We start from the raw sequence: 17,637 nt of genomic DNA on the forward strand, positions 1-17,637 counted from the left end.
TGCCAGTTTGGAGCTCCAGAACCCTGCCTTGTTGAGCCAGACATGCCAGCCTGCAGATCCGGGTCTGGTCCACACCCGCAAAGCTGCAGACTTTAACCAAAACCTGCTCAGCAGGTCACCTATCTCCAGCACCCAGACACCCAGCTCCCAGTGGGATTCAACCTCCAAATAAATCTGTTTTACTCTGTATAAAGCTTATACAGGGTAAACTTATAAATTGTCCACCCTCTATAACACTGATAGAGAGATCTGCCCAGTTGTTTTGACTGTGGGGCTAATGGAACACCTCCTGTTCGACCTGCTCCTTGGTATTGATTTTTTCTGCAAAGCTCAGCTTAAAGTATTTGCCTGCAGCAGGAGAGAGTGTTCTGCTGGGACCCCCAAGGGAAAGGGTAACATCTCAGGAACTGCTGAGAGAATGGGAGAGAGTCTCCTTGATTCTTCTGCAGCTGGGGGAAGCTGTGTGTTTCCAGGTGGGAGAGTGGTTGAGACCAACTCCTACGCTGCAGCTGGTGGCAACACCACATCAGGAAGGGATGGGGGTGAAATGCCTGCCAGGGAGAGAATTGTCCAGGTTGTTAGCTGCAGCAGGTTACAGCTGAACCAGAGACAAAAGCAGCTCTGGGGAGCAGAGCACAATGTAGCCCAGAGGAGAGCCCAGAGAAGGGGCAGAGAATCTCAGAAACCACTGAGGTGGGTGAGGATTCCTGTGACTCTGTAACACAGGGAAGCGGGGCGCTTCCAAGTATGGGAGGGGCTCAGACTAGCTCCTTCCAGCAGAAGGCAACATGCCCTGGGTGCAGGGGAGGTGTTGTCAGTGATTAAGGAAATGGTCCCAGTTGTTAGCTGGCAGAGTTCTGCAGCTGAAGGAGGGGGCCCAGAGGAGGAAACTGGGGAAGGAATAGTGGGGGTACAGGAATGTCTCCTCATGAGTCACTTGGGCCAGGACACTGGGAGGATGGCTGGGTCAGCATCTGTGCACCCAGGCATGCAGCCTGTGACCCAGGTTTTGAGAAGGAACTGTGTAACTGACTTCCTGGAGGGGAGCAGTCACACAGCTGCCTTCTCAGGGACAGAGAAAGGGGTGACAGAGGGTACCCCAATCCAGGTCCCAATTTTTTCAGGACTCTATGTCTGATACGTTTTTGGAAAGTAAATGTGTCTCTTTACATCAAGATGCAGCTCCAACACCTGTCACAGCAGAGGAGTTGAGACCAGGAAATTGCTAGGTGGTCGTCTGCCAGAACACAAATGACCCAACTCATGGGGGCGGGGGGCTTTCCCCCGGGCTGGTGAGACACAGAGAGCAGTTATGGGAAAGCTGCTGGGAAAGGGTGAATCCGATCAAAGGTTAAACACCCCTAGCCCAAAGAGCACGGATCACAGCCCTCTAGGGGGCAGGGGAGGACTCAGTGCTGGGAGGGGGAAACACAGGGTAACCCCTAAAGGGGAGCTGCATTTCCTACATATGTACAGTCCTGGGGTTGGGAGACTGCTCCCCACAGGGCCAGCCAATGTGCAGGACCCCCCTGGGCCCTTATCTTGCCAGATCCTGAGATATCAAAATACCAGAAACATGCGTAAATTAAGAGCCCACACAGAGGGGAACGCTGGAGGGAAAGAAAAACCAGTGACTGACTACGTGGGAGAGAATCAAAGGACACCATGGGTAACGAACAAACTAACCTCAAACTACACTATCGGAACGGAGGGCATGGTATCCTAAAGATACTTGTAAACACGCATCTGTGGTGATAAATTTTGGTATTAATGTTAAGTTTTGAGGCTAAGAATTTCGACACGGATGTTACACCTTATGATGATGCTACTTTTCCATTAATACGTGTAAACCGGTTTAAAGTTGATCACAGCAGAGAAACCATAAAAAAACCTGGTTTGCTGTGTGTGAATGGGGAAACTGAGGCACGCTGCCTCATGGCCTTTATGGCTGGATGCCAAGAGAACTATAACCAGAAACTGCCTTCAAGATAGTCAGTGACTAACCCTCCTTCAGTAAACTAAGAGGGGAGGTCTGATGCTCTGTACCTCGAGGGAACACCCTACACCCCCATGTTCATCTTTATAAAATGATTGTGTGGCATCCAATGCAAAGCTTGTCATGTTGGATATCTTTGGAAGGCTCATGATGCACTGAGCATGGTTGGTATAGTGATTGTTACAGTAAAGTTATAGGATATAATTTTATGTATATAGTTACCAGGCTGAAAATGTATCCTCATGGCTTAAAGCAAGCCCATGCAAAAGCTCTCCAAGAAGAGAGAGGCAGTTCACACCTCGTCAGGGGATGGATGGGACAAACCCAGCCCAGCCTCACAGGAACAATGGACACTGGCTTAGGCAGCAACAAAAGAATCTGTTAGACCCTGGAGGGAATCACCTCCTTCATGTGGGCAGTTGGGGACTGATGAGGTAATGCTCACCTGACTCTGAAGTAGGGGCGGGGGCAAAGCCACGAGAAAAGAAAGGACATGATAAAAGGGAGAGACATTTTGCCAGTCTGTCTCTCTTCTGCCTACATCTACAGACACCACCAGCACCAAGAGACTGAAACGCTGATCAAAGGGGAGAGCCTGACTGAAAAGTAACCAGCCAGCCTGTGGTGAGAAGGCTCAAAATTTGTAAGGGCACTGAAAGTGTTAAGATCAGCTTAGAATGCGTTTTGCTTTTATTTCATTTGACCAAATCTGACTTGTTAGGTTTTAAGTGATTAGAAGTCAAAGCATATCTTTATAGCTAATAAATCTATTTGTTTGTTCTGCCTGAAGCAGTGCATTTGGTTTGCAGTGGTCAGAGGCTCCGCTGGGGATAACAAGCCTGGTCCATGTCAATTTCTTTCTTAAATTGACGAATTCCTATAAGCTTGCAGCATCCGGTGGGCATAACTGGACACTGCAAGATGGAGGTTCCCAAGCTTGTGTCTGGGACCGGAGATATTGACTAGTGTCATTGGCTTGCAAGTAGCTGGGATCAGTTTACAAGCCAGACGCTGTGCATGAGCGGCCCAGGAGTGGGGGGCTCACAGCAGAGCAGGGTAAGGCTGGCTCCCAGAGTCAAAGATTGGAGTGACTGAGCAGATCACTGGTCTGGTTAAGGGAATGTCACAACAACCAATTGTTTTAGTTAATGAGAGCCACCAAAATTCCAAGCCACCATGAATGGCCCCCACTTTGCATAATTACAATAGGACTTTAGAGTAATACTTCATATTTCTAGCTTCAGAGACAATAATGATACATTCATACAAATAGGATGGACACACTCAGTAGATCATAAGCTGTGTAATGAGACCTTTTGCATAAAGCATATTCCAGTTACATCACAGTCACACTTATAAACCTATTTTTATAAAGCACATGCGCTGTCGTGGGGGGAGGCAGAGGGCAGGAGACACTGGCATCTTGAGACTGGAACCACAGCCACAGCACTCTGGGGTGAGGGGCTGGGCAGGAGGCATGGGAGAGGGGGTCCCCTGCCCTGTGCCCCACACCACCTTCTCCATCTGCCTCAGTCACCATCCCTTCTCCTTCTACCTCATTGGCCCCACCCTACCCTCTGCCCCACTCCACCCATCCCTCTGGCCCCAATACACCCCACCTCCCCTTCCTTGACCCTGCTTCCGTCTGCAGCTACCTCTCCCGTCTTCCCCTCCCCACTCGACCTTCCACTCCCTTCTCCACCCAGCTCCCCGCCTTCCCAGACTTCCTCTCTGCGGGTGGGTGCCCTCCTTTTCCTTGCCGATGGATGTGAAGGCTTCAGTGCATCCCCAGCGACGGCTCAGGAACACCCATCCAGCCCCATGCACTTGACGAGCCAGCAGGTTGTTCAAAGTCCCATCCTAATTCCTGGCACTGGGAGCAAGGGGCTGGGATGGGCCTGCCCTTGGGCAGCTCTTTGGAAGTGGGGCAGTGGCCGGGGCATTGGGACGTGTACAGTGGGGGAGCAGAGAGCCACTGAACGAACCTGCAAACCTTGGATAGGATGGAAACTCCTTCCTGCCAGGGAGTTTAGCAGCCCGCGCGACTTCCCCTAGTTCCAGGCTCCAGCACCTCAGGGCAGCAGTCCCAGAACTGCCCCGTCACCCGATCCTTCCTCCCGTGCCAGCAACAGGGGGCGGCTCTGAGGCTGATGCTCTCAAGGGGAGCAGCCCCTGCGGAGGGCAGACACTGGGGAAGCCCAGCACTGGCTGGCGCCTACCCCTGCTCTCCCTGTCAGCTCTCAGGCTCCTCCGCCTCTGGCCAGAGGCTTCTGGGCTGCAACAGCACCACCCTGTGTCAGTTTGGGGGCCAGCACTAGGGCAGGACAAAGCTGGAAGGCCTGTCTGAGGGCACGGCTGCCCCTAAACCACTAGGGCTGCACTGCCAGGGCGCTCCAGTCTAGGGGAGAACGGAGGAGCTGAGGGAGACGGAAGGAGCCTGGGGGTGAACCTGGAGGGTAGTTGGGTGTGGGTGGGACAGTACGGAACAGTTTCTTTGGGGACGGGGGATTGTTAGGGAGTTGGGTCCCCCCTCCCATTAGCCTCTGGGTCTACAAATCGACTCAAACCTTTCTCCTCTTCTGATCCTCTAAACTGCTCCCTCTGTGCCAACAGGGACATTTTCACAAGGGGAAAGGAATGAAACTATTCTCTCCTGTGGGGACACTGCCGAGAGACACAGACCCAAAGCCCACACTTCTGGAAAGCACTATGTGTGAGAACCAGCCTCTTAAGTACTTTATGAAACAGCACTAGAGCAGAAATAAGAAAAGCACCCACGTCAGAAAGAGAAAATAGAGAAACTGACAGAAAACACAGCTCAAGGTTACAAATAAAAGAGCAAAATGGGACACGTTTTTTCTTTTTTTGAACCATCATGCTCTCCCCAGGGGGAGGTGCACCATACCCAGCAGGACTGCAATACCAGGCTGATGCGTGGAGTGGATGGAGCAAGCCTCTGTTCCAGATCCCTGTTCCAAAAATCCCTTCAATTGAGTTCTCAGATAGAGAACATGTCAGAGATTAAACTGATAAGAACAGATTTAATAATTTTATTAAGATGATGTTGAAGTAAAAAGAAAACGGTACAGAGTGTAAGCATAGAAGTTTCTGTTTATCAGGGAATAAGGTACAGATTATCAAGGGGTGCAAAATTTGGTTTAGGAGCTGGTGGCATAAGGAATACACAATCTGCAATCTCCCCGATTGGGGGTAAAAGTTTAACCGGTCAAAATACAGACACTGAGATTTGGGGGTATGTTGTCCATATAATGGCTATGTTCAGGTGTGGAGTATAATGAGCGGATACGATGATGAGGATGGATTTACCCTCATTTGGTGGGATTTAATGTTCAGTGAGTTTATGGTTGCAGTTCGTACGGTCCAATGGAAAAAGTCTCTCAGTCCCTTTCCCATCGTGGATGCACGATGTCGTCCCGGCTCACACCTCCTGGTACTGTCGGTGGCTGGGGATGTGTTCGATGTAGATGTCCCTGGACCATCGGATGGTGTCCGAGACCATGAGGCGCCGCATGAGCCGTGCGTAGCATCGACCGATCCCACAGGTCCGCAGCACACACTCGTTGCAGGGATCCCAAGCGCCCAGGGCTCCGACGATCAGGGCGTCCATCTGCACCTCGTAGCCCTTCGCTCTCAGGGTGTCGGCCAGGGGGGTGTAAATTTCCAGCTTACGAGCTCGGGCTTCTCGGAGGGCCGGGGTACTGTTCTCGAAGGGGACCGTGATGTCGACGAGGATGATCTTTTTCTGGGCCTCGTCGGTGACGACCACGTCGGGTCGCAGCTGGCTGTCAGTGCCGGGGATGGCGCAGTTCACGGCGACCTCCCCCAGGCATGGTGCGATGGCTTTCACTAGGCGGTCCTGGATGGCATTGCAGCGCAGCTGCCCGGCTCTGGAGTGGGGCTTGCAGCTGCACAGGACGTGGGGCAGGGTCTCGTTGGAGTAGCCGCACTTCCTGCAACGCTCGTCTCGGTTCCCGTGGCGGACGGCTCCGTTGAGTGGGACGCAGTGGAGCCGAGTGCAGTGGCTGAACCGCCAGTCAGCGAAACGGGTGAAGCCACCCCTGGCGAGGAAGTGGTTGCTGGCGTCCCACTTGCTGGTCAGTTCGAAGACTTTACCCTGGTCCGGTTTACGCTTCAGGGCTTCCATGTACAGCGAGTGGATGGCCGCCTTCAGGGTCCTCTCCAGCATGCCCCTGGCGCTCGGGGTGACGATGGTGTTGTCCTCAGACCTGATCTGCGGCACCAGGACTCCCAGCTCCTGGCGCTCCTCGCACCACTCCCAGAGGCAGCCGATGCGCTTCCCCAGGTGACGCGTGGCATTGCGAGCGCGGGACCACAGTGAAGCGATGTCGCGCCCGTCCCGTCCGAATTCACCATCCAGGGAACCGCTCAGGAAGCTGGCGGTGTCTTGGTTGGAGGGGGCTCTGCCGATCCACTTCTTTGTTGCGTCATGGAGGGCGTTTGCTGCGACCATGGCGTCGGGACACGTCAGCAGGCGGAAGGCGTGGGTGATCACCGCGATGTCACACAGATCACCCATGCGGGGGACATTGGCACTGCCATGCCTATGGGCGATGTAGACCAGCTCATTGCTGGTTCTCTGGGGAAGGAACAGCCACATGGGCCTATCCTCCATGAATTTATCTAGTTCTTTTTTGAACCCTGTTCTAGTCTTGGCCTTCATAACATTCTTCCACCACATGTGGCAGCTGGGAGCTCTGGCGTCCGCCCGCAGAAGCTGGGAGCTATGGGGCTATCTGCAATGGCAGGGGACTGCGGCTTCTCCCCATCACCCATGGTGACTGGGAACGCCAGGCTCTGCTTGCCGTGTCTGGGAGCTGGGGGCTCCCTCTGTTGCCTGTGGTGGCTGGGAACTCCAGGGTCCCCTGTCCCATGGGGTGCCTGGGAGCTCTGGGGTCTGCTTGCAGCATCTGGGAGCTGTGGGGTCTGTGTGCAGTGACATGAGCCTGTGGGGATTCCAAGATCAGATCCAGAAAGAACAATATGCTCAGAGAGCGTAGGCCACCCCAGAGTCCTATGGAGTAGTTCCAGAGCATTCACCCAGTGATTCTGGGCAAGACCAGCCGGGAGCAAAGCAGCTGCTGTTGTCGCTAAGGTAAGTGTTCGTCTCCTCCAGGCTGTGGTGACAGCCCTGATGACTGCAGAGAGACTTCCCTTGGGCTGGGGCTAATTTCCAATTAAAGGTTCCCAACTAGCTCTGCGGGCAGGTGGAGAATTCCTTCATCTTGAGAGCTGCTAATCTTCCTTGGCACCGTCTAATGTGTACTTCTAGTGCAGCTCCCTGACCAGGTCCTCATACCTCATGGGAGTTGTAATCTCCTGAGGCCTGTGTTTCGAGATCTTGGTGACCTGGGCACTGCTTGGTGCAGCTGGATGTCTGCTCAGTGATTGATCAGTAGCAGGGTTTGGGGATTTTTTGGTAATTTTGGTTTTACAAAGCCCAGTCAGGCCTAAAAATTTTTTCCCTGGAAGCCAAGCTAGGCTCCTCCCATCCATCCCCATTGCAGCAGCCTGGTCCCTAGTAGAAAAAAATAACTTAATGAATACTGGACTTTAAGTGAGATTTGTGTGGTGGCTACAGTAGAACCTCTAGCATTGCAAACACCAGTTACCTACTGACACGTCAAAAACACACCTCATTTAGAACTGGAAATATGTAATCAGGCAACAGGAGAGAGAACCAAAAAAAAAAAAAAAAAAAAAGCACAGTGGTGTATTAAATGTAGTCTAAAATAATTAAAGGGAAAATTTTAAAAAAGATTTGACAAGGTAAGGAAATTGTTTCTGTCTGGTTTCATTTAAATTAAGATGGTTAAAAGCAACATTTCTCTCCAGCATAGTAAAGATTTAAAGCTGTATTCAATCTCTGTTCAGCTGCAGACTTTTGAAGGAACAACCAGAGCTTTCTGTTCAGAGTTCTGAACCACCGCCATCCTGGGGTGTTTGTAACCCTGAGGCTCTACTGTAATTGCTGAGGCTGCACTGGTTTTTAGGGGGATCGTTCTGCGGAGGGATGTGGTTCTGGTCCCATTCGGGGGCTAGCAAAACCAGTGTGAATAATGATGCTGGAAATAAAATGTATTTTTCATATTTTTTATTTTTGCAATGTTCTAAATCCACCCCAATTGGAAAGGAAAATGGGATTCAAGCCCTGGTGGTTCGGGTGGGAATTGTGCGGGAGAAGATAGCTGGAAGGTTCCCGTTCCATGGGAGCAGCACAGGGCTGGTGGATTGCCCAGCTTTGGCTTTTGTTTGCTGGTTGTCCCCACAGGGTTGATTTTGTAGTTGGTCGTTTAGAATGTATTTGCTGGACACTTGTGTGGATCTTTTTGCCCTGGGGCTCCCATTGCTGGGCCCCTGGTTGCAGCCACCTCCATCTGCAAGTTAAACATGTAAATATTGTCCATAAAACCCGTGCAGCTGTGTGCTGTGTCAAAGACAACTCCCGTGTCACTCTCCTGTCTGTTACAATCCTTCCCCAGGGGAGCCCACAGATATGTTTGGCCCCAGGCCCACAAAAAGTTAATTCTGCCCTGCTGCCCGGAGCGGAGAGTCAAGTCCAGCCAGCCCCATAGCACCGGCGGTGCAGGAGCCGCCACCGTGGGGTGAGTGAAGGACAGGACCCAAACCTCCAGAGGAGGCAGGATCCACCCAAAACCACCCATATGCCTCCACCCCCAGACAATTTACTGAGTTGTGACAGGCCATAAACATTTACTAATGGGCCCTGGGGAATGTTCCCTTTAATTTTTTACATCCATGTGCAGAATGAATTTTGTTATGTGCACCAATATGGAGGTGATGTGTGGTGGGGGTGTGGCCAAGAGTTCGGACTGTGGGAGGGGGCTCAGGACTGGGGAAGAGGGTTGGGTTTTGGGGGGTGGTGAGGGCTCTGGCTGAAGGTGCAGGCTCGGGGGGGTTGGGATGAGGAGTTCGGGGTACAGGAGGGGACTCAGGGCTGGAGCAGAGAGTTGGGGTGCAGGGGGACAAGGGCACTGGCTGGGGGTGAAGACTCTGGGGTGGCATTTGGATGAGGGGTTTGGAGTGCAGGAAGGGGCTCAGGGCTAGGGCAGAGGTTTGGGGTGAGGGGTCTGGCTGGGGCTGCAGGCTCTTGGAGGTTGAGATGAGGGGTTCAGGGTGCGGAGGGGGCTCAGGGTTGGGGCAGAGGGTTGGGGTGCGGGGGGGTGAGGACTTGGGCGTCTGTCTCATCCCTCCCTGCCCCACCCCACCTTCCATCCGTGCGGCTCTCCTCGTTGACTAACCTGCCTCCTCCGACCTGCTCACTTCATTAGCCATCTTCCCTGCACCACAGGCTGTGCTATCGACTATGGAGCAGGGAGACAGAACATATCTGGGTAGAAACAAACCCTGGCTAATGTGCTGCGCTCACCAAGTGCCCCCAGCTTTAGCCAAATATTTAATTAGCCTCCACACACTTTTTTTCCCCGCCTGCAGATTATAGTGATCTCAGCCCGAGAAGCTCTGGAATGCGATTCCTTCCACGGACATGCTCAACTGAGACATAATGGCATTGACTTGGTGTGCAAAAGAACAGTAAAAACATAATCAGGTCCCAGTTTTATGTGATTAATCCAGCCCTATGGCAGATAAAACCTAATGATAACACATCGTCAGCCAGAACGTCATCTTCTGACAGCAGCCAGTGCCAGGGGCTTCGGAGGGAATGAACAGAACAGGCAATCACTGAGTGAACCATCCCATCATCTACTCCCAGCATCTGGCAGTCAGAGGTTTAGGGACACCGAGAGCATGCGGAGACATCCCTGATTATCTCAGTTAATAGCTGATGCACTTATCCTGAGGAACTGATCTAATTCTTTGTTGAACCCATTTACAGCTTTGGCCCTCAAAACATAATGAACACACGTCTACAACCCCAAGAGGGTTTGACAACCCCAAGAATTCTAAAAACAGGAATTATACACCCGGAAGTCAAGAAATGTTAATAAAGTCATGATATTTCGTTCTTATGGGCCTCTTTGTTCCTGAGCCTTTAGGGTGCAGTAAGGCCTCTTCCACAAAAGCTGGAGCCTAAACACCTGAATGAATCTTGGTCTCCCCTCATCCTTTTCCTGTTACCTCACCCAAACATTTCATAGACCTAAGGCCATAGCTACACTACAAGCCTATGTTAACTCTCGTTACGTCAGCATAGACTCGCAATGGCCACTGTGTCACTTGTTTGACTGACTTCCTTGTGCTATTGTAATAAATAAAGAGGTAATTGATACAGACGTACACCAGGCAGGGTCGTTTGGAAGCCAAAGACTTGATGCTTCCATCCCATGCCACTGTCAAGTTTTAGCAAATTAGGACAAGTCATCCAATAAGAACAACCTCAGGTACCAGTAACTGCTACATGTAGCAAATTCCTACAGATAGCAGTTTCTGGCACTACACCAGCACAGCTCTGCTCCCCGGCTCTTCTTGGGCAATTAGCATATGCTTTTCAGTCACGCACACATACACCATGCACGCAGACCAGACAGCCGATATTTATAGTTACCAGTCCAGAGTCTGGATCAATCTAGTGGCCAGCCAGATTGGTCGCAGAGGGGAGCCGGGCTCTGTTGGTCACGAACCGATGCTCCTGGAGTTGTTGGCAAGACGAACCCAAAGCCCCATGGCAAAGCACCCTGTTCTTATAGTCCTTTTTCTTGTTGAAGTCTATGGGTTTTGCTGTGTCAGTTTATGACCGGTTACTCCTCCGTGGGTGTTATCTTTTGATGGCCAAAACACTCCGGGAGCGTCAGCCTGTCAGGTTTCCATTTAATCTATTATCTTGTGTTTTAAGGGTGCCAGCCTTCACCTGAGGTTCGTCAGTCTGCCCCTCCTCAACCATGGATGTGCGTTGATGGTTCTCTGGTGTCTTTGAGTCTCTTCAGTCTCTTCACTTCTCCTCCCTTAGCCATCTGGCTTCAAAAATGGCCTTCACACCTTATCTTTTCCTGATGCATACATTCCTCAATCACACAAACAGGTCTTTGCGGAGACCGTCAAAAGGTAACAAATGGCAGTGTTTTATGTTGAACAAGTAAGGCATCGTAAATTAGGCCTTACTAAATCTTGCAACTATCTTTTCCTACATTGGGGCCTAGGCCTTCAAAATTCCTCTGATCTAATTAACATAGACACAGACAAGATCCTGTCTGTTACTTACAAGGCATGAATAAAAAGAAAATGACTAATACTAGTATCCACTATCCTATTCATTTATTCTAATACCTTAATTCTTACTATAAAACATACACTGTATACAGCCAGAACATAACCAATTATATAGCACAGTACCCATGGTACAACATAATGACTCCCTCATTAGACTGCTTGCCCTGTCAGTCTGGCTAACTTGGAGCTTTGGCCTCTCCCCATTGCCCCTGGGGACTGTCAGTCTCTGGGTCCTGATTCCCCATTGGCCCTTCCCGCTTCTCTTGGTACTGGGAACTAGCCAATCAAGCAAACCCACAAAGTTTTAGTAAAGGGCCAACAGCCCCCTTACACAAGCCAGCCCCGTAGGGGGTCACTGATATCCAGAGAAAGCAGCATGAGCTGGTCCCATGGTGTAATGGTCAGCACTCAGGCCTCTAAATCTTGCAATCTGAGTTCAAATCTCTTTGGGACCTTGTATTGGTTTGTGGTAAAGCCCTGGAGCTCAAAGTGCTCAACTTCCCTGTCTCCAAGTGTGAAAGAGTGAGTCATTTCTGTCCTGCTGGGTGACTCATGCCCACTGGAGCCAGGTCTTTGGTCAGGATGGCTGCCATGGGTTGGGGCCCTAGAATTTGCCACCCTAGCTAGTGATGCCTGCGGTTTGACCTGATGGTTGGGATTCTCGCTGTTTCACCTGATGCCCATGTCATAAATATAAAGGGAAGGGTAACCACCTTTCTGCGTACAGTGCTATAAAATCCCTCCTGGGCAAAGTCCTTTTACCTGAAAAGGGTTAAGAAGATAAGATAACCTCGCTGGCAGCTGACCAAAATGACCAATGAGGAGACAAGATACTTTCAAAGCTGGAGGGGGGGGAAACAAAGGGTCCTCTCTGTCTGTGTGATGCTTTTGCCGGGACCAGAGCAGGAATGCAGGTCAGAACTCCTGTAAAGAGTTAGTAAGCAATCTAGCTAGATCTGCGTTTGATTCTGTTTTGTTTAAATGGCTGATAAAATAAGTTGTGCTGAATGGAATGTATATTCCTGTTTTTGTGTCTTTTTGTAACTTAAGGTTTTGCCTAGAGGGATTCTCTATGTTTCTGAATCTGATTACCCTGTAAGGTATTTACCATCCTGATTTTACAGAGGTTTTTCTTTTACTTTTTCTTTAATTAAAATTCTCTTTTAAGAACCTGATTGATTTTTCATTTTTCTTAAGATCCAAGGGTTTGGGTCTGTGTTCTCCTATGCAAATTGGTGAGGATTTTTATCAAGCCTTCCCCAGGAAAGGGGGTGTAGTGCTTGGGGGGGATATTTTTTGGGGAGGAGATGTTTCCAAGTGGGCACTTCCCCTGTTATTTTTGTTAGATACTTTGGTGGTGGCAGCATAAAGGTTCAAGGACAAAAGGTAAAAGTTTGTACCTTGGGGAAGTTTTAACCTAAGCTGGTAAGAATAAGCTTAGGGGTTCTTTCATGCAGGTCCCCACATCTGTACCCTAGAGTTCAGAGTGGGGAAGGAATCTTGACAGCCCACAAGTTTGGCCCTTGTGCTTGCTGCCCATGTTTTTCCTCTTTCCCACATGGCGCTTGAAGAAAGGAGTGCCAGGGCCAGGCTTCATAGTCAGAGCTAGGCAGGAGGGAGGAAGAGTCCCAGGCTGGAGCACAGCACACCTCTCCTCCTCTGGGCACCTACAGCAGAGGTGGCTGGTGCTGACAGCTCCAAGGGAAGGCGAAAAAGCCAAAGAGCAACCGAGGGTGGGGCAAGAGGAGGGGAGGACCGTGCCTGCACGTGGCCAGCAGACAGCCACAATGACACCCGGCCAACCTGTTCCCTGGCATGCCAAACACCCACTGAAGGCCACCCACAGACCAGCATGTGAGGCAGCTGCTGTTGCTCTGTGGCCAGCACCAGAAGATGGTAGGAAAACAGGGCCAGCCCCGCCGGTGGGGCCTCTGACCATTCCCACTCCAGGTGCTCACTTTTGCAGCGGGGCAGGAGATTTTACCCCAAGAGGCTTTCCCCAGCTGGTGAGAAGCAGAGAAACACCCAGCCCCCTCGGCGCTATTTAGCCCCCTCAAGCACAGGGACAGGTGCACATTTGGAGGAGGGAAACTGCTCTACACGCTAGCCTGGGCAGCTGCCCATTTACTTTGGCAAGTCAGGAATGGCAAAGGCTAGACTGGACGCACCTGGGGCTCACGCCCTAGCCTTTGTGATGCCCAAACCCAGCTCCTTCCCGGGGGTCTAGCTGAAGCCAGAGCATTGGCCTGAGCAGCCAAGAAGAGGATCCAGCCCTGAAGAAAGCAGGACTTTTAACCAAAGCAAGCACAACCATGGAGGAACTCCAATCCTGAATCATCTGATCCAAAGGGAGATGCTTTATCCATCCGACCACATGATGATGTAGTCTAAGCACTTCTTCAGAAAAGGCAGACACTGTGTTTCTCGGGTCATCTACTGAGGGGGGCAGAAACTCTCTGGGCACAAGAAGTCAAGTTCCCAGCGAGATGTGAGATTTAATTCTATGCAGCCAGGTGCAAGACTTGGGCAGGGAGGCTTAGGCCTGGGGGATTGGGATGCAGCAGATGGACTGGCTGTCTAGGTGCAGAGATTTAGTCACACTGAGGCACAGGAGGGAGGAGGAGGAGGAATCAGGAGGTTGGACTAGATGACCTCCTGAGGTCCCTTCCAACCCTGATATTCTATGGTTCTATGATTCTATGATTCTATGAATCCTGCTGAAAGGCAGTGGCTGTGGAGAAAAAGAGGAGGGGTTTCTGGCACTTTTTTGCCTCTCTTTTGCCTGCCTGCTCACTCTTGTGGTCTATTGGGAAGCCCAGTTAGCTCAGTCAGTAGAGCATCAGGCTCTTACTTTGAGGGTCTAAGGTTCAAGCCCCTGGCTGGACACTTAGCTTTTAAGTTGCCTTGTGTGCCAGGAGCCAAATGATTCCTGGTGGTGTCCAGAGCCACACAGGGATTCCCAGAAGCCATGACCATTTCCTGGAAAGGCCTCTTTCTGCTGCTTAGTCCTAGGAAGCAGGATAGAAGCCCATCTCCACAGGAGCGGGCCCAGAAAGCAGAGTCTCTGGTTGGCAGAAAGGGGGGCCAGGTACTATGATAAACCAAGGGGGGGGTGAGAGCAGCAGAGAGAGGGGGAGCAGCTGGAGAGCTGTAAGTGCAGAGTTCAAGCCTGCCAGCTGAGGGCCACAGGTGTCTAGAGACTGTGACATCATCGGGTCCCATGGCGTAAAGGTCAGCTGTCAGAGTGCTGAATACTGCAAGCTGAGCTCAGATCTCAGTGGGGCTTTTGGACTTGTTGCTTCACACCTAAGCATAGGTGGAGTTTCAAGGCTTTGTCTTGCTCTTTCAAATGATGTGGGAGCCAGTCTTTTGCCTGCTTGCAGTTGTGACTTGAACGCCAGAGGAGACGTTGGATCCAGAAGGCTGGCCTCTCCTGGAGCCCTATAGGGAGGGATGTGAGCTGGATTTACTCTGAGTCCTGCAGCTGGGCTGCAGCAAGGCCTAGGAGGCAGCCCTCTTGGTTGACCTGCTGGCCCAAAGTCACTTTGGCGGTGTTGGTCTTTACCCAGGAATGGTGAAGGGTGGGCCTGAGGGAGAGAGACTCAATCCTCCTCCCTATTGGTCAGGGCTGGAGAGGAGGCTGTAAGAGTGGCCAGGTTGATGAGATAGGCCTTCTAGAGTTTGGGGAGGGTGGAGTTGACTTGGGCATTGTGCTAGCAAAATGCCTCAGGGTGCTGGAGGGAGGAGGAGACCAGGGCTAGGGCTGGGAAGAGAGAGAGAGAGAGAGCAGCAGGTTTCCTCTATTGTTTCCTCCTCTCTTTTTCTTGACTAGTTTCTCCTCTGCATGAACTTGTTCCTTTTCTTTGTGAGCCTGGCTAGCTCAGTTGGTAGAGCATCAGACTTTTAATCTGAGGGTCCAGGGTTCAAGTCCCTGGTCAGGCAATGAGCTATTTCCCAAGATCATAAAAGTCTATCACTTTGGCATCCTTCTGAATGTCTTTTTCTCTTCAGGATTTTGCCTTTCCTAAGAAGGGCCCTTTGTGTGTGGGATTGAAGGGGAAACTTCCTGACATCCCCTCTGTCCTCACAGGCTGGAGGAATAAAGGCCTCTGGGCATATAGCAGGTTCCTCCCAGATGGCTGCATCTCACATGGTGGAGGTGGAAGCTCTGTCTCCTTGCCTTTTTTTCTGCCTTCACGTGGCTGTGCTGATCTGGCTGGCCTGTCTGAGACAGGGTGTGGGGAATGTTTGGAGCTTTTGCTTCGTATTGAGGGCTCCCTCCTACAGCAGAGTGATGTGGGCTCCGTGGAGAGTCTGAAAGAATTGCCCCGTCAGCGTTAGGTGCTCACCCAGCGCTCGGCTTCCCTTCGTTGGAGTGGGGAGGAGGGTGGGGCTCAGCCCCCCCAGTTGGAGAGGGGTGCAGGTGGCGGTGCTGCTGGCTGGGACTTGGAGGAGCGTGAAACGTCTGCGAGAGGAGTGGAGTGGGAGGAAGAGCATGTGTCTGCAGTGCCTGGGGTAGGCCTGTGCCTCCCCCAGGAAGAAGGTTGTTGTGTGTGCCAATCCCTGGGAGGCTTGGGTCCAGGCCAGGGTTGGGGCCTGAATTGTCAGGAGACCAGGGGAAGGAGAGTGCGGAATTGGTGGAGCTGGGGAGTGGAGCACTAGGAGTCTCTCACCCCGCCTTGGGAGCACTTGTGGGGACTGAGGTGTCTTTGGATCGGGGTAGTGGTGGGACCCCAGGGGATGGGGAGCAGCAGTCTGGGGGCTCATTCACCCAGGCAAGGAAACACCCCTATGGGGGGAGAACTGACCCAGCGGTGAGCACCGGACCTGTTGGTGAGTCCCACAGTGTCCTTAGGTCTGACCTGAGACCAGAGGGCCCCTCGCCAGCGAAGAGGAAATCCGACACAGCAGCAGCAGCCTCTCTTTCAGCGACCACAGCGTGTTCGGCGGTGATTGAGGGACTGCAGCCATCAGCCTTGTAATAAATATAAAGGGAAGGGTAAACCCCTTTAAAATCCCTCCTGGCCAGAGGAAAAATCCTCTCACCTGTGAAGAGTTAAGAAGCTAAAGGTAACCTCGCTGGCACCTGACCAAAATGACCAATGAGGAGACAAGAGACTTTCAAAAGCTGGGAGGAGGGAGAAAAACAAAGGGTCTGTGTCTGTCTGTGTGATGCTTTTGCTGGAGACAGAACAGGAATGGAGTCTTAGAATTTAGTAAGTAATCTAGCTAGGTACGTGTTAGATTATGATTTCTTTAAATGGCTGAGAAAATAGCTGTGCTGAATAGAATGACTATTCCTGTCTGTGTGTCTTTTTTGTAACTTAAGGTTTTGCCACGTGGGATTCTCTATGTTTTGAATCTAATTACCCTGTAAGGTATTCACCATCCTGATTTTACAGAGGTGATTCTTTTTTACTTCTATTAAAAGTCTTCTTGTAAGGAAACTGAATGCTTTTTCATTGTTCTAAGATCCAAGGGTTTGGGTCTGTGGTCACCTATGCAGATCGGTGAGGATTTTTACCAAACCTTCCCCAGGAAGTGGGGTGCAAGGGTTGGGAGGATTTTCGGGAGGAAAGACGTGTCCAAACTCTGTTTTTTCAGGAACTCAGATAAAGTTTGGTGGTGGCAGTGGAAATCCAAGGGCAAAGGGTAAAATAATTTGTACCTTGGGGAAGTTTTAACCTAAGCTGGTAAAAGTAAGCTTAGGAGGTTTTCATGCAGGTCCCCACATTTGTACCCTAGAGTTCAGAGTGGGAAAGAACCCTGACACTGAGTTTCTCAGGTCAGCTACTGAGGGGGGCAGAGACTCTCTGGGCACAAGAACTCGAGTTTCCAGCGAGATGTGAGACTTAATTCTATGGAGCTAGGTGCAGGACTTTGGCAGGGAGGCTTAGGCATGGGGGATTGGGGTGCAGAGGGCGGGCCGGCTGTCTAGGTGCAGAGATTTATTGACCCTGAGGTGCAGGAGGGAGGAAGAGGAGGAGGAATTGGCAGTGGGCGTGGAGAAAAAGAGGATGGGGAGAGGCTCTCAGCAAGCCTGGCCAGCTCAGTCCACAGAGCATCAGGCTCTTAATGGGCGGGACCAGGGTTCAAGCTCCTGTCCAGGCAACTCAGCTCTTGTGTGCCAGGAGCCAAATCATTCCTGGTGCTGTCCAGAGCCATGTGTGGGAAAGGGAGGCTGAGATCTGTGCACTCTGCTCTGTGGCAGGGATCCTGGTAGCTCAGACTCAGGTGTTGGATCATATTAAAGAAGTTCTGTATTAAAATCACAAATGAGTTTGATTCCCCACAGTTTAAATTCCAGGGTATTGCTAATTAAGAGGTCTCTTGGTTTTTGGTACTGTTTCTCTCCCTCTCTGTGTGAACGTTGCAAGCTGCTAATTGTGTTAGTACATTCTAAGACAGAGTCT

The 17,637-nt window shown here is 51.2% G+C and overlaps 2 non-coding genes across 2 annotated transcripts; one reads left to right on the plus strand and one right to left on the minus strand.

Annotated features, from left to right (window-relative positions):
• Positions 1-4,885: 4,885 nt before the first annotated feature.
• LOC114020152 lies at positions 4,886-5,077 on the minus strand. Its single transcript, XR_005222937.1, has one exon. It is a non-coding gene; the product is annotated as a U2 spliceosomal RNA (small nuclear RNA).
• Positions 5,078-15,093: 10,016 nt separating this feature from the next.
• Positions 15,094-15,166, plus strand: TRNAK-UUU. Its single transcript has one exon. It is a non-coding gene; the product is annotated as a tRNA-Lys (tRNA).
• The last annotated feature ends 2,471 nt before the right edge of the window (positions 15,167-17,637 follow it).

The sequence above is a fragment of the Chelonia mydas genome, chromosome 22, assembly GCF_015237465.2.
Source record: "Chelonia mydas isolate rCheMyd1 chromosome 22, rCheMyd1.pri.v2, whole genome shotgun sequence".
Classification (NCBI taxonomy): Eukaryota; Metazoa; Chordata; order Testudines; family Cheloniidae; genus Chelonia; species Chelonia mydas.